Below are 14,254 nucleotides of genomic sequence, written 5' to 3' on the forward strand. Positions count from 1 at the left end.
GTGGATTAGGTCTACCTTCACGTATTGATACCATACACAAGGGCACCTACAAGTGCCGGACTGACAGTTTTGCTATCTTATACACTTTCAGTGGGTATGTATTAATTTCATAAACAGTCGCATCTTATAACGGTGGAACCTTGACATTATGCATAATTGATGCATTTCTTTTCGTAGTATTAAAAATACTGACCCCCGCTGGCAGTTATATACTACTGGGGTGTAACCCACTGCAGCGTTTGATGTTTACAAAGGTACCTTGAGTTTAAGTCTTCATTTGTGCAAATACAACACCCAATTTTTTTCTGCTTCTTTTTTCTGCTTCTTTTTTTTCTTCTTCCTTCTTTTGCTTTCCTCCTTTCCTTTTTCCTGCTCTCTCTTTAACTACCGTTCACTGGACTCGTCTCCTCGTTTTTAAGTCCTCATTCCAAGTCTGTAACATTTTCCGCCCTCTGCTCCCCTCTCTGAGTTGAAAATAGTGTGTTTCCTTTCTTGACTCTACGTTGCTCCTTGCCACAGTGGTATCTACACCTAAGTTCTACAAATCTTTCCCTAAATTCTTCACCTTAAGCCGGCTCTACTTATTTACATATTTCTATTTCTAGGCATTCGTACCTGACATGATGTTTCACTCTGAGCATTAGCTCTAATACAGAGCTCGTCCACCTTTTATATAGGTATGCCCCATTTTTTCCGTATTGCCTAGATTATGATGATCTTCATCATTGTAAACCTCCTCCTAACAGGATAGAACTTCATTCACATTGTACCTTCTATGATATTGACATTGTTTCGTGCGATTCACTTTTCTAGTATCAGTGCAAATAGGCTTATTGATGCTAGCAGTTAGCATCGTATCTTACACCATGTTATTGGTTTATTGTATGTATATTTGTACATGTTCTAATTTTGTTTTTCTTTTTTCTGTAAATATTATGTCACAGACCATTTCTGAGGAAGGCCTATGTGTGCAGGCCGAAACGTCATTTTGGTCTAGTCCTTTGCATCAATAAAAAAAGTCTACTGAAATTCAAATGAAGCATTGTTTCAGACTCTTACCTTTTTTGTGTGCCCGAATTTATTTTTGATTACTGAGCTGTTTTTTTCGGAGGCACCAATCAAATTCGAGTGAGCCAGACTCTTATTTATACTAGCAACAATCTTTAATGGCATTGTGCACTGATTAAAAACGCAGTGAGCAAAAACGCAGCAAAAAACGCACCAAATCGCGGCAAAAACGCATGCGTACCCTAAGTGCAGCAGATCCCGGTGATCTCTTCTTGTACTTTCTGAGTAACCAGGAAACGTTCTGCTACATTATGAAGATATATGTTTCTCATCAGCGCCGGCCGCTCCTGAAACTCTTCTCTGCAGTCAGGACAGGAATAAACTCCAGACTCGTCCTGTGTATCCAGCACACGATCAATACAGACCCGGCAGAAGTTGTGTCCACATCTCAGCATTACAGGGTCCTTAAAAACAGATAAGCAGATGGAGCAGAGCAGCTCGTCTCTCAGATCAGTAGACGCCATTGCTGAGGGAGGAAGGAAGAAATGAAACTGAAAGTGCCTGACTCTGGATCAACAGTAAAGTTATAGTTATACCCATCACTTAAAGGGAACCTGTGACATAGACTATGCGTTCTGACCTATCAGCAGACGCATGTGTGCCCTAATTACACCTCCCTACCCATCCCTGTGTTGTAAAATTAGGTAATATGAAAGTAATAAAAAATAGCCAGGAGCCAGGCGGTTGACCACGCCCCCCAGGAGTTCACATGCCCAGAGGCAAGAAAAACACGTTAGATTAAGTTAGGGAGTGAAGGAGTCAAGTTCAAGAGCAGACCTGGCCCCAGGTCTGCTCCTGTCTCACACCAGTGTCCTGGGTAGGAGCCCGGGCACTTTGGCTAGGAGGCAGACGGTGGTGGCCGTCTGCAGGAGCCGGGAAGACAGCCCGGTGGAACCGTAGGTAGCCGGGACAGGGTAGTGGCCCGCCGGTACCGAACCGGAAAGCCAGCTGGAAACCGGAGCACAAGTGGGCGTACTCAGACCCTGAAACGCGGTCCCGAATCTACCGGACCCCGTTAATTAACTGATTGAGGTCTGGACTTTAGGTCCTTTCCCACCCAAAGTCCCGAAAGAAGGCAACAGCCCACAGATTCCGATAACAACCACTGCCAAGGGCCAAGAGATCCAACGGGGGAGCGCCTGCGGGCAAACGGGCTCTCCCGATGCTCCCCAGCGTGTACGGGACTCTCGTCGCTGAAGCGCGGTTGTCCAATTCTACAAAACAGGTGCAGGAGAAGACGGACACCATCAACCGTTTTGGGGACCGAAACGACCGGCTGCGTGCACCAACCATCCTACGTTTGGTTTACCAGAGACTCCTGTGTGTTTGTCCAAGTGAGTACCACTGTGCCTGCGGTCCGCTCACCAACACTGCACCACATCAACCAGGGCCACCACCCCCTGCCCACGGAGGGGTTAACATCACAAGCTGCCCCCAACATCTCCCCCGGGGTGCCCAGTAACCGACAGCGGTGTTGCCTACATTCACCACAACCCGTGGGTGGCATCATGAACTCTATCCTCACCAAAACCCCCTCTCAACACGCCAGCCCCCTTTCAGAGCGGCATGACCCCCGGTCCGGAGACACTCGAGCCACCGACACACGAGCCCGGATCCGAGCGGCTCGGCTGCAGTCTAGTGCGTGGCGGTACATAAATAGCAGGGTATTTGGCCCCATGGATGTCGCATTGCCCTGTGGGCGTTTACATACTTTCCATGGTATCATGCCCCTGTGGGCGTGATACCATAGATTCACATGAGCGACGTCCCCCGTCTGCTCCTTCAGATCCCGTGCGTGTTTGCACTTACCATTCCTGCAGTCTTTTCCAGGTGTTCATTCGCCGGCTTCAGATGTGCTATGCGCATGATCAGACTTTTCTGATCATGCGCAGAGCATGTCTGAAACTGACAACGAGCACCCGGAAAAGGCTGCGGGAATGGTAAGTGTGCACGTGCGGGATCTGAAGGAGCAGACGGGAGACGTCGCTCATGTGAATCCATGGTCTCACGCCCACAGGGACGTGATACCATGGAAAGTATGCAAACGCCCATAGGGCAATGCAACGCCCATGGGGCCAAATACCCTGCTATTTACATAGGAAATATGGAAGTAATAAAACGTTTTTTATTACTTTCATATTACCCAATTTTACAACACAGGGATGGATAGGAAGGTGTAATTAGGGCACACATGCGTCTGCTGATAGGTCAGAATGCATATTCTAGGTGACAGGTTCCCTTTAACTGCTTGAGGATCAGAGTAGTGATGGGCAGTCCAGCTCTTTTTGGTGATCCGGTTCCATGGTTTCGCTCACCAAAAAGAGCCGGATTTTTCAGGTCGTTCTCGGCTCCTTATTAAATATGTGTTCACCCCAGGTGAACACATATTTAAGATTATAGTAATGCCGCAAAAAACCCGCCCACCCATGGCTAAACCCCACCCACTTACAAGTGACCAATTCGATTGTTGAATAGGCGGAGTTTAGCCATGGGTGGGCGGAATTTCAGCAGCGAAAAGAGATGTTTAGATATTTTAGTGGCTCTCATTGGTGATCCGGCTCCTGTCGGTCACAGCAGGGAGCCGGATCTTTGTGTCGGATCGTTTGCGACCGACACATCACTAGATCAGAGGCAGATTAAGAGTAACCAGGGCTCTCCATGTGACATGTCAATGTAGCGCCCCTGAAGCCATCAAGGAGCTACAAGGTACTGCATCCCTCACCAGGATGCAGGGCCTACCCCCTACGAACCAAGAAGACCAGTGTCGGTAACACACAAACATTCCCCAAAATCCCTGTTTTTCCCCAACATTCCCCATAAACTGATACCAGGCTACGGTTGGACCAATGGATGGCCGGCTAGAGGTGAAGCCAATCCAGTCCACTAGATAAGCAGGTGTGAGGGGCAGACAGTGGACAGTTAGTAAGACAGTAGGGAGTCGAGAGGTGACTGTGAAAGTGAATGGACTGACAGGAGTGAACAGTGACCTGAGGGCCCAGTCGGTTAGTTGCCGGTGGAGTACGGTGGAGTACTCCTGGAACTATGCACCAACAGGGCACAGGACCATAGGTCAAGTACAAGCTCCAGGCAGACCTAATAACACCTGCACAGTGAGAGGACCATCAAGGATCTCACTGACCTTGAAGTCCGGGACTCAGTAGCAACGGAAGAACCGGGGACAGGACCAGAGACTCCATCTCCACAGGGTTCATGCTACCGTCACATGGACTGCTGTAAAAGACAAACAGGAGGGGATTCCCAGTTGCTCCAGGCCACAGGGACCCACCAACCTAAAGGTGGGTGCAAGGGAAGAAGCCACCAGGACAATAAATTGTCACTGGGACTATGGGGACCTAAAGGTGAAACCAGCTGGCCTCGAGTGACCAGTTACCACCAGACAGTGAGTAAAGAACCAGTTACACTGAAACCCCTCTTGTGGACTACTTTCTTCCGATACCTGTTACATCACCTATCCTCTGGGGGGCCTGGCTCTGCTTGTGGAGGGCCTAACATCCAGGCTGCCATTAACACCAGCCCCAGTAGCAAGAACTGTGCAGTGGCGGCTCCATCTACATAGCTGCAAAACCGCAAGTGGCGTCACGTGTGAACATTATTCAAATCTCCTGTTAATATTCCCCTTTTCAAAAAGCACCCAGGGCACGTGACTGGGCAACGGCCACCAAAGTGACATTCCCCAGTTATACACCGCCCGGGATCGACTACCCGATAACCCTGGGTGACACATCATATGATCTCTTTTTAATAGATCATAGATATTGCTGTTGGTACCGAGGGCAAAATAACTAATTGCACCGAAATAGGACAACCCGTCCCAGGAGCAAATTGTACCTTTAATCAAATTCTAGGTCTAGTTCCTGGGGCTGTGGGAGAGGGATCTCATCCTGTTAGATCGGGATGCATTGCTGGACCGCGTTTCTTTTTGGGCACGGTAGATAGGCAACATTTTCCTGATCTGGCAGGGATCTGAGGAATCTCTTCACACATTTACGAATGAGATCAACTCCAACAAATGCAACATCCATATTACGTACCAGTGGTTAAAGGATCATGCGGATTTTCTGGACCTAACACTTAAGATAGATAGGTACATCAAGTAATGCTTTATTACATGCTTAATCTCGCACACTAGATTTATGATTCAGTCCATCCCTACTGGCCAATTTTCACACCTCCGCAGAGTGTATTCTACTGACCCTGATTTTGAAAAACAGGCACAGGTCCTGATGAGTAGATTCAGAGAGCATGGTTATAGTCATATGATGATAAGACAGGCATATCATCGTGCCAAATATTCGCCCTGTAATTCGCTCCTATACAAAGTACAAAATCCTGAACTTACTGATCAGGACTTTTTCGTTACCAACTACCACTCTGAGTTTAAATCCATGAGGCAATGTCTTGAGAGGGTTTAGCCTATCCTACATTGGCAAAAATTATATCCGATAGACCCAACATTATACAATTCAAGGAATCTGCGTGATCACTTGGTGCACAGCCATTATAGAGGGGGTAAATTTGATGGTACACTTTTGAGGACCCTTGACTCCACCTCGATGCATGAATTTAATCCGTGTGTCAGATATGTTGCATGCCCAAATATTATATGCAGCAATTCTTTCACAGACTCGACGGGCAGTAAGACGTTTGAGATAAACACACATATCACATGTAATTCTAAAGCTGTGATATTTTTTTTGACGTGCTAGTGCCCTAAAATCTACGTGAGACTAACTACCCATCAGTTGAAGTCTGTGTGAGGGAGCACGTGTTGGGTATTGCGTCTACGTCTAGCCACATGGACACTTCCACGTTAAAGACAATACTTAGGCATTTTAAAATGTACCATAACTCAAACAGTGCCCTCTTAAAGGTGAGGGGGATTGATTTGTTGGATATTGATATCCGGGGTGGGGGGGGGGGGCAGCCAACGTCTGACCCAGCTAGAGACCAAATGGATATAGACACTCAACACTGTACATCCATCTGGTCTTAATGTAATTATGAGCTTCGCTCCTTTCTTTAAATGATGCCTATATTTTGGACACTGTAATGTTTGTTGTTTGCTGTTGGGGATTGTATTTCATGTTTTTACCCTTGTTCTCTTTGTTATTTTTAGTTTCCTCTTGTACTTATATTTGGATCAGACCTCTTGGATGCGCTCCCCTGTCCGTGATATTTAGCACTATGTAAATACTTTTTGGATATAGTCTAGTGCAAGGGTATAAAGGAAACACGGGGACACAGCTTTGCTAAGGCCAGTTTCACACATCCTTCTTTTTGCCGGTTTGCCGCATCCGGCGCGCTCCCATACAGTGAATACAGTACAATGACAGCGCTGTAACTTCCGGGTCACATGCGCCGGTCACATGACAGCATGTGACCGGCGCTTGTTGCGCTGTCATTGTACTGTATTCACTATATGGGAGCGCGCCGGATGCGGCAAACCGGCAAAAAGAAGGATGTGTGAAACTGGCCTAAAGAGTTCTTGTATTTCTTCATACAAGTAAGTGCACAAAACATGAGAAGGGTTAAACACTTGCAGGGTGCAGAGGCTGGGAACAAATTAAGCAAGAATAGATCCTCAAAGTTCAGCAGACATCTCAAGATATAGTTCAGTCTCTCTGTACTTGTAAGTGTCTGTGGCAGAGCAGAAGGGTTCCTGTGTGGACATGAGTTCCAGGGATCCAAAGCAAAGGATGGCAGAAAGGTAGTTCCTTCAAAGACTTCAGGAGACCAGGTTACAGGCAGACTGCAAACAGGATTCAGGTCTATCAGCTGAGGTGGCTTAAACAGGTAATTGGCAGGGAACAGGGCAGAAACATAGAAGCTGAGGAATCCATATTGACTGAGGGCAAGGTGAGGGCAGCAGAACAGGAATCAAGATGGCCAATGGAAAAAATCAGATTAAAGCAAAATGACAGAAAACAAGGCAAAAAGTCTGAAAAGCTCACACACTAATTAAGGCCTATGTGTATTTACGTTGTTTTAAGTGTTGGATATGTCCTGTACAATAATATCTATACTGATTTGATATACAGTAATGGTGATGTATACTGTCATGCGGTGTTCAGGTCCACACTCGCGGTGTGCTGCCGTGGTGTCAGACTCCGTTTATATTGCAGAGTCCAGCAGGCAACCTGAGGTATCCTAGTTGCTCAGCCTCAGCCGGGCATGAGCTGAGTCTTTTTCACTGATTTCCAGTCCTGCCAGTCCTGCCACTTCCTGTGGAGTGGTGTGCGGCTATTGGAGACTCAGGTTGCTAATTCCTATTCAGCTGTCTCCTCCCTATTTAAGACTGGGGAGTCAGTTTGCTGCTGAGAAAAGCTTCAGCTTATGCTTCTGCGATTCTGGTCTTTGTGGCTATCCTATTCTTGGTGACCAGTAGTTTGCTCTTTGAGTGGAGTGGAAATGCCCCCATTGTGTGTTTACTTCATTATACTTTATTCCGTCCCGTACACGTTTAGTCTCTTCTTTGTGTTTGGGGCAGTGTACGAGTTTTGCTTTTTTCTCCTGTCCTGTTTTGTTTGTGGGGTTTATTATGGCTCATCCCTAAGGGTGGGGGAGAGGGGGAGTAAGAACAGATCTCGGTCAGGAGTCAGGGTCATGCTGGGGGCTCAGACCTGGCTACCATCAAGCCTATCTCTGAGATAAGGGACAGCGCAGGGACTCCAGTCTGAAGGCCAATATAGGTGCCCCTACTTAGTTATTTTATACCCTATGATACATACTATGTTCTCCTATGCATGTATCATATGGTTATGTATCAAATGTATTGCATAGATAATTTTGGCGTTATTTATATATTCTACATACTGTATATATTATATGTGTATTAACTTATAGAGGTGATATCTTTTGGCAGATTAAATCCATTGTTATTGTACATTGCATCTGCGCAACTTTGCATAGATTATTATTTTTTATGTTGCCACATATTTTCTACATGTCACCTGGTATGGGTTCAGCGTTTCTTTCGAGGCAGTCCTGTACACAAGCAGGCCATGCTCCCATGGGTCCCCACTGTCTTGCTGTGTCTTGATGGGTCGGGTGCTGCCAGGTCACATGTGCATGACTCAGCATTACTTGGGTGATGACCCTGTGGTTGGCTGGTGTCGCATGGGTGCCATTGGCGACGTATGCTTCATCATGGGCCTACCGCAATTTGATTGGTTCCTGTCTAGATTTTATGTTTAATCTCTTTTTTATTGAAAAATTAAGGTTGGTTACAATAAGCAGGGCTGCAGACCAAGGCAAACCCCCAAATAGAGACAAAACAAAACAAAAAAACAAGAATGCAATGAAACATGAAAGGCTTTGCATGGTTGTAGCCATATACAGTTTGTTACAATAAAGAACATTTAAGTACATTTATATCATTCTGTCTTGAACCATTATAAAAGTATAAAATCCATAAACTATACCATAAACAGCAAATATTTACCATTCATACCATAGAGGCACATAATGATAAGTCGAAGGAAAAGAAATAAAGAGAGAAAGAAAGAGGGAAGTAGACAAAGTGAATGATGACAGGGAAAAGGATTATGGGGAAGGGCAAGAAAGGCCTGTCTAGATTTTAAACCTCCTTTTCCTGTATTTGGGCACGCCCCTTGACGAAGGCATATAGCCGAAACGCGCATGAGGGCAGGGTATTCTGGAATCACTCCCACTTGATCTACCAATGATTTTCCCTACAGGTATTCCATATTTTAATCACTATGTATGTCTGCATATCTATCTGACTGATGTGATAGCACAGTTTGAATCATGCAATGTAATAGGCAGCAGACATAGACAATCAGTGTCACCTGTTGGTGGTTGTAGCTCACCTTTCCTGCAGGAGGACTACCACATATTTGTGATATCTTGTTTATTGCTCAATTTGATATGATGCATACCCTATAAAATATAGATATTATGGATTGTGGGTACATAGTCTAGTTCCCTATCACCTGCACATATATTTTATCCACCGACGTGGTTTCCTATAGTATATGATAAAAAAAAATGTACATGCACGTGTTTTACTGTGTTTTGCACAGGTTTTTCAGTAGTGAGGTTGGACTATAAAGCCGGGGAAATATCCGGGCTTGACTAGGTTGACCAGGTGTTTGGTGGATCCACATCTGACATGCAGCAGGACAATATACGTGGATTAGATGAGGTGTTTTCTGAAATTCAGCTTATGCTGGTCAGACGTACTAGATTATGGTGGACCCTGCACTATTGGAGAGATATTTATCTAATTAGTTGATACCCAGAGGGCTTCGGGTATGGGTCATCCCCACCTTTCCAGTTGATGATAAAGGGTTTATATCCCAATGTGAGGAAGCATGCAATATATGTTCTAACACATTAATTAAACTTTTGGTCCAATTAACCCCTTCACTCTGTGGCGATTTTCCGTTTTTCGCTCCCTTTCTTCAGAGAGCCATAACTTTTTTATTTTTTCATCAATATTGCCATATGAGGGCTTGTTTGCTGCAGAACGAGTTTTACTTTTGAAAAAAATCATTAGTTTTACCATGTAGTCACCTGGAAAATGGGAAAAAATTCCAAGTGCGGTGAAATTGCAAAAAAAAGTGAATTTTTTGGGGTCTTTTATTCACAATGTTCACCATATGGTAAAATTGATGTGTCGTTAAGATGCCTCACATCGGTATGAGTTTATAGATACCAAACATATATACTTTTAGTTTTATTAAAGGGGTTAAAAAAAAACAGAAGTCTGTCCCAAAAAAGAATTGTGATTTTGTCGCCATTTTCCGAGTCCCTTAGCATTCTCATTTTTCGGGATCTGGGGCTCAGTGACAGCTTATTTTTTTGCGTTTTAAGCTGAAATTTTTTTTTTTGGTACAATTTTTGTGCAGATGTTATGTTTGAATACTTCTTTTTGCTTTTTTAAAATTTTTGCAACGACGAAAAAACGTAACTTTGGCATTTGGAATTTTTTTTCACTACACCATGTACCGATCAGAGTAATTGATTTTATATTTTGATAAATAGGGCATTTCTGAATGCGGTAATACCAAATATGTGTATATGGGGTTTTTTTTAACTTTTATTTTCAATGGGGAGTGATTTGAACTTTAAGGGTTTTTTTATTTTTTAATATTTTTAAAAACACTTTTTTTTTTCTTTTACATTTTTTAATTTACTAGACCCCCTAGGGGACTTTATCACTGCACAGTTCGATCGCCTGTGTATTTCTGCTGGTCAGAGCAGCATTATTCTGATAAGGACAAATGCTGCTTTCCTGTGAGTGTCGGCGCTCTATTGGCTTTCACAGGAAGTAAGTCATAGTAGCATCTGGGTTCATCAGCTGACCCCGCGCTACCATGGAAACACATTGGCACCCTGTGATCACATCACAGGACCGCTGATGGCGGCGGGAAACAGCGCAATCCTCAGCGCGGCCATTTAAATCATGCTGTCAGTATTGACAGCACGATCTAGAGGGTTAACAGGTGCGGGTGGATCTCCGATCCACCTGTGCCTGTTAGCCATACATCTCTGCTAATCAGATCAGCAGAGATGTGTGGGGATTACCTTTAATGTGAATAGGGCCGCTCACATGTTCATGAATCATAGAGACACGTCCAATGTTCATCCGATTATGAAATCAAAATCGGCAATGCAAATCTGAGTTTGTGAAATATCGAACTGCACTCGGATGTCATCAGTGTGCGGTCAACTTGTCTTGAATTCTTAGATAGGAGAAGGTGGAGAAACTTTTTTCACATAAGAGAAAAACTAATGAAAATCAGACCAAACGCTGATGAAACTTGGACGACATTCTGATGAAACTGATGAAAATTACTGGTGACTCTCGGTCCGTAATTCTCATTTTTTTAAAACCTGGCGTTCTTGGTCTAACTCGTTCGAGTAACATCACTGATGTGTGAATGAGCCCTTATTATAATGTCAGTTTACCACTGTTAAATAGGTTTGTATTATGTGAAACTAGTGCTCCTAGTATGATCTATTCTGGACAGTGGTTAGGATAAGTCTGGAGTTATGTCCATGTTATATCCATGCACACACATACAAACACACACACACACACACACACACGGTCTAAATGTTTTTTTAAAGCATATTCTCCAATGAAACGTCAAACAGAGTCAAACATATCTGGCTGTAATCATACATGGATCGGGCACCATGTATCAGATGTCAGGTTCCCTTTCTGTGGGTAAGGTTAAAGGGAATCTGTCACCAGATTTTTCATAACTAATCTGAGAGCACTGTAATATACCTGTTTCCACCAATGTGTCACTTACTGGGCTGCTTAGTTTGAACAAAATCACTGTTTTATCAGCAGGAGATTATCATTAGAGGACTAGTAGACCTGTTGCCTGCTAGTCCAACCACACCCCCCTCCACTGATTGGCAGCTTTCTGTGCACACTGTAGTGGTGTGGGCGGAGTTATACAGATATCAGCATTCAAAGCACTTCTGTATCTGCAGCAGATAAAATAGGAAATTTATCAGATTGATATCAAGCAGCTCAGTAAGAAACACATCCCTGGAATCAGGGTCTCTGCCTTTATCTTATTCTGCACTCAGATGGGATAGCAAAAATTTGGTGACAGTTACCCTTTAAGTAAATACTGTCACAGTAAAGTAGTTGTTGCTAAACCCACAATGATAAGAATCATTTGGAAAGCAGAACATAAGCAGCATAAATGGTTGTATTTTAATGCTGCTTGTGAATTATGACGTGTTTTTTTTGGCATGGAAGTGATGTGGATCTAAAATATAATCAGTAGAATGGATTGAGATCTCTTCTCCTTTCTAAACTAATGAATAAATACGTTTTAGACACAGATAGATACTTTACCTGAAATATAATATCAGAATCTCAGGAATTTGTCGGTAGTCACAAAGGTCAATTTTGACCTTCAACTAATTCTCCAGCAAACAAACAGGCTTGGTCGGAATGAAGAAGGTAATGTGGAGTCTGGTTCAGGAGTGATGTAATCAGTCGCCCTTCTTCATTCTATCGTGTGCTGATTGTGTCGCAGGCAGAGGAGGGGACGCTGCGCTCTCCCACTGCTCGGGTTCGGCTGCTGCTGTGGCTGCTGCTCGGTGGTGGCTCGAGCGGTGGGCCGGATCCCGGGGACTCGAGCGGCGTTCCTCGCCCGTGAGTGAAAGGGGGTTTGGTTTTGGGGATTTATTGTCCGTGACGTCACCCACGGTTGTGGTGATATTGGTGACACCACCACTGCTCTGGACGGGGATCCCGGGAGCGATGACAGGGAGCAGCCTGGATGTTAGTTCTCCCCTCCGTGGGTAGGGGGTTGGTTGTCCCGGGGCCCGGTGATGGGATAGGAATGGATGGCAGGCGGGTTACGGGGCCTGGTGAGGTGCAGGGTCGTGGGGGCAGCGCTGTGCCACACGGCATGGTGGTACTCACTCAGCCAATGATGAGGACACAGTTCTCGGTAAAACACACGGCTGGATGGACGGATCCCAAAGACGGCTGAGGTGTTGTTCCTCCCGGCAGGTTGGTGATGACTGCCTTTCCCTGCAGCTATGTACTGTAAACGGTTCCAATGGGTTCCCACCGGTAACCCGCTCCCCAGCTTGGATATGGGCTAGAGGAGCCCCTTTTGCCCGCAGGCTCTGGCCCTGGGAACGGTAGCCTTGGCGGTGGCTGTGTTTCCCTCTCTTGGTTGGACGGTTGCCTTCTGACGGGACTTGGCTGCTGGGAAACCCAGGAAGTTCCCTTCGTTAACGGATTTGGCAAATTCACGGGACTCCTAGCCTTGCCGGGGTCCGCAAGTCCCTGCCAGATGGTGCTGGCTTCTCCTTGCGTACCGGTCCGGTACCGCCGGGCCACCGCCCGTCCACGGTCCTTACGGTAAACTCCAATAGGCCACTCCTGCAGACGGTCACCACCGTCTGCCAACCTTGCTGATCCGTCCGGGCCACACACCCGGACCAACTTCAGGCTTCTCTACTCCTACTTCCCTCCTTCCACTTTCACTTCCAAACCTAATCTGCCTGGTTTTCCCGCCTCCAGGACTGTGAACTCCTCGGTGGGCGGGGCCAACCGCTTGGCCCACCCCCTGGTGTGATCATCAGCCCTTGGAGGAAGGCAACAAGAGTTTTGTGTTTTGGCTCTGATGTGCCTGACCGGGAGTGTGGGTTGTGTTGGTGTAGTTCTCTGAGGCCCCTGGCTTGTCCAGGGCGCCACATTTGTATAAGGTGGGACATGTCTAGTTCTCTATGTTATTTTGGGCTTAGAGTGTTTATAATATGTATTTCTTACATAAACCTGTATGGAAATCTCTTTCAATGCAGCAGCAATAATGTGAGAAAGTTCTGTTGGTCAACGTCTACAATCATTTCCCCCCAGTTGGCGGCAGCTGGAAAGAGAATGCTTGAATTTGTGTTAGACCCAACAGGACCATGAAGAGACTCCTAAACCAATACAATAACAAGGGTGTCACTGGTTCCACAGACGACCTAAATATAAGCGACTGATCTTAAAGATCCAGGGTCTCAAATGCAAGCTTCATAACAAACCCCCACCTTCCATGTGCTGTCTATTATCCTGCTGTCTCGTTATGTGGCAAAGGGACCATTGGAAAGAACTAGGCACCAACTTAACCTTTCCGTTATCACAAAGAGTAGTAATAGTGTGGGGGTTGCCCTGGGCGGTAGTCACGGGCAAGGGGCTCAGCAGTCCTTCGGTGGTCCGCACCCCAGCTACCTCCACAGAGCAGGGGGAAGGGATTGGTGATCTTGGATGAGTGTGTGGTCTTGGTGGTTGCGGTGATCGTGGCTGAGTGTAAGGTCTTGGTGGTTACGATGATCTTGGCTGAGTGTTTGGTCTTGGTGGTTGCGGTGATCTTGGCTGAGTGTGTGGTCTTGGTGGTTGCAGTGATCTTGGCTGAGTGTGTGGTCTTGGTGGTTGCAGTGATCTTGGCCGAGTGTGTGGTCTTGGTGGTTGCGGTGATCTTGGCTGAGTGTGTGGTCTTGGTGTGTGCAAGCCATACCTGTGATTAATCCATTGGGCAGGCAAGAATGCTTCCACGGCAGAGTCATCGACACAGATTCACAGTTTAACAGCCTTTTACTAAACCTTACATTGTACTTTCAACACACAGATACTGCGGGCAGAACACTTGAACACGTGCTGTACAGCATATTTGGC

At 45.7% G+C, this 14,254-nt stretch overlaps 1 pseudogene; it reads right to left on the bottom strand.

The window, feature by feature from the left end:
- The window catches only part of LOC142260484 (uncharacterized), a 49,779-nt pseudogene extending 48,247 nt beyond the window's left edge, over window positions 1–1,532 (bottom strand).
- Between the last annotated feature and the right edge of the window lie 12,722 nt (window positions 1,533–14,254).

The sequence above is a fragment of the Anomaloglossus baeobatrachus genome, unplaced genomic scaffold (genome assembly GCF_048569485.1).
Source record: "Anomaloglossus baeobatrachus isolate aAnoBae1 unplaced genomic scaffold, aAnoBae1.hap1 Scaffold_111, whole genome shotgun sequence".
NCBI classification, from domain to species: Eukaryota; Metazoa; Chordata; class Amphibia; order Anura; family Aromobatidae; genus Anomaloglossus; species Anomaloglossus baeobatrachus.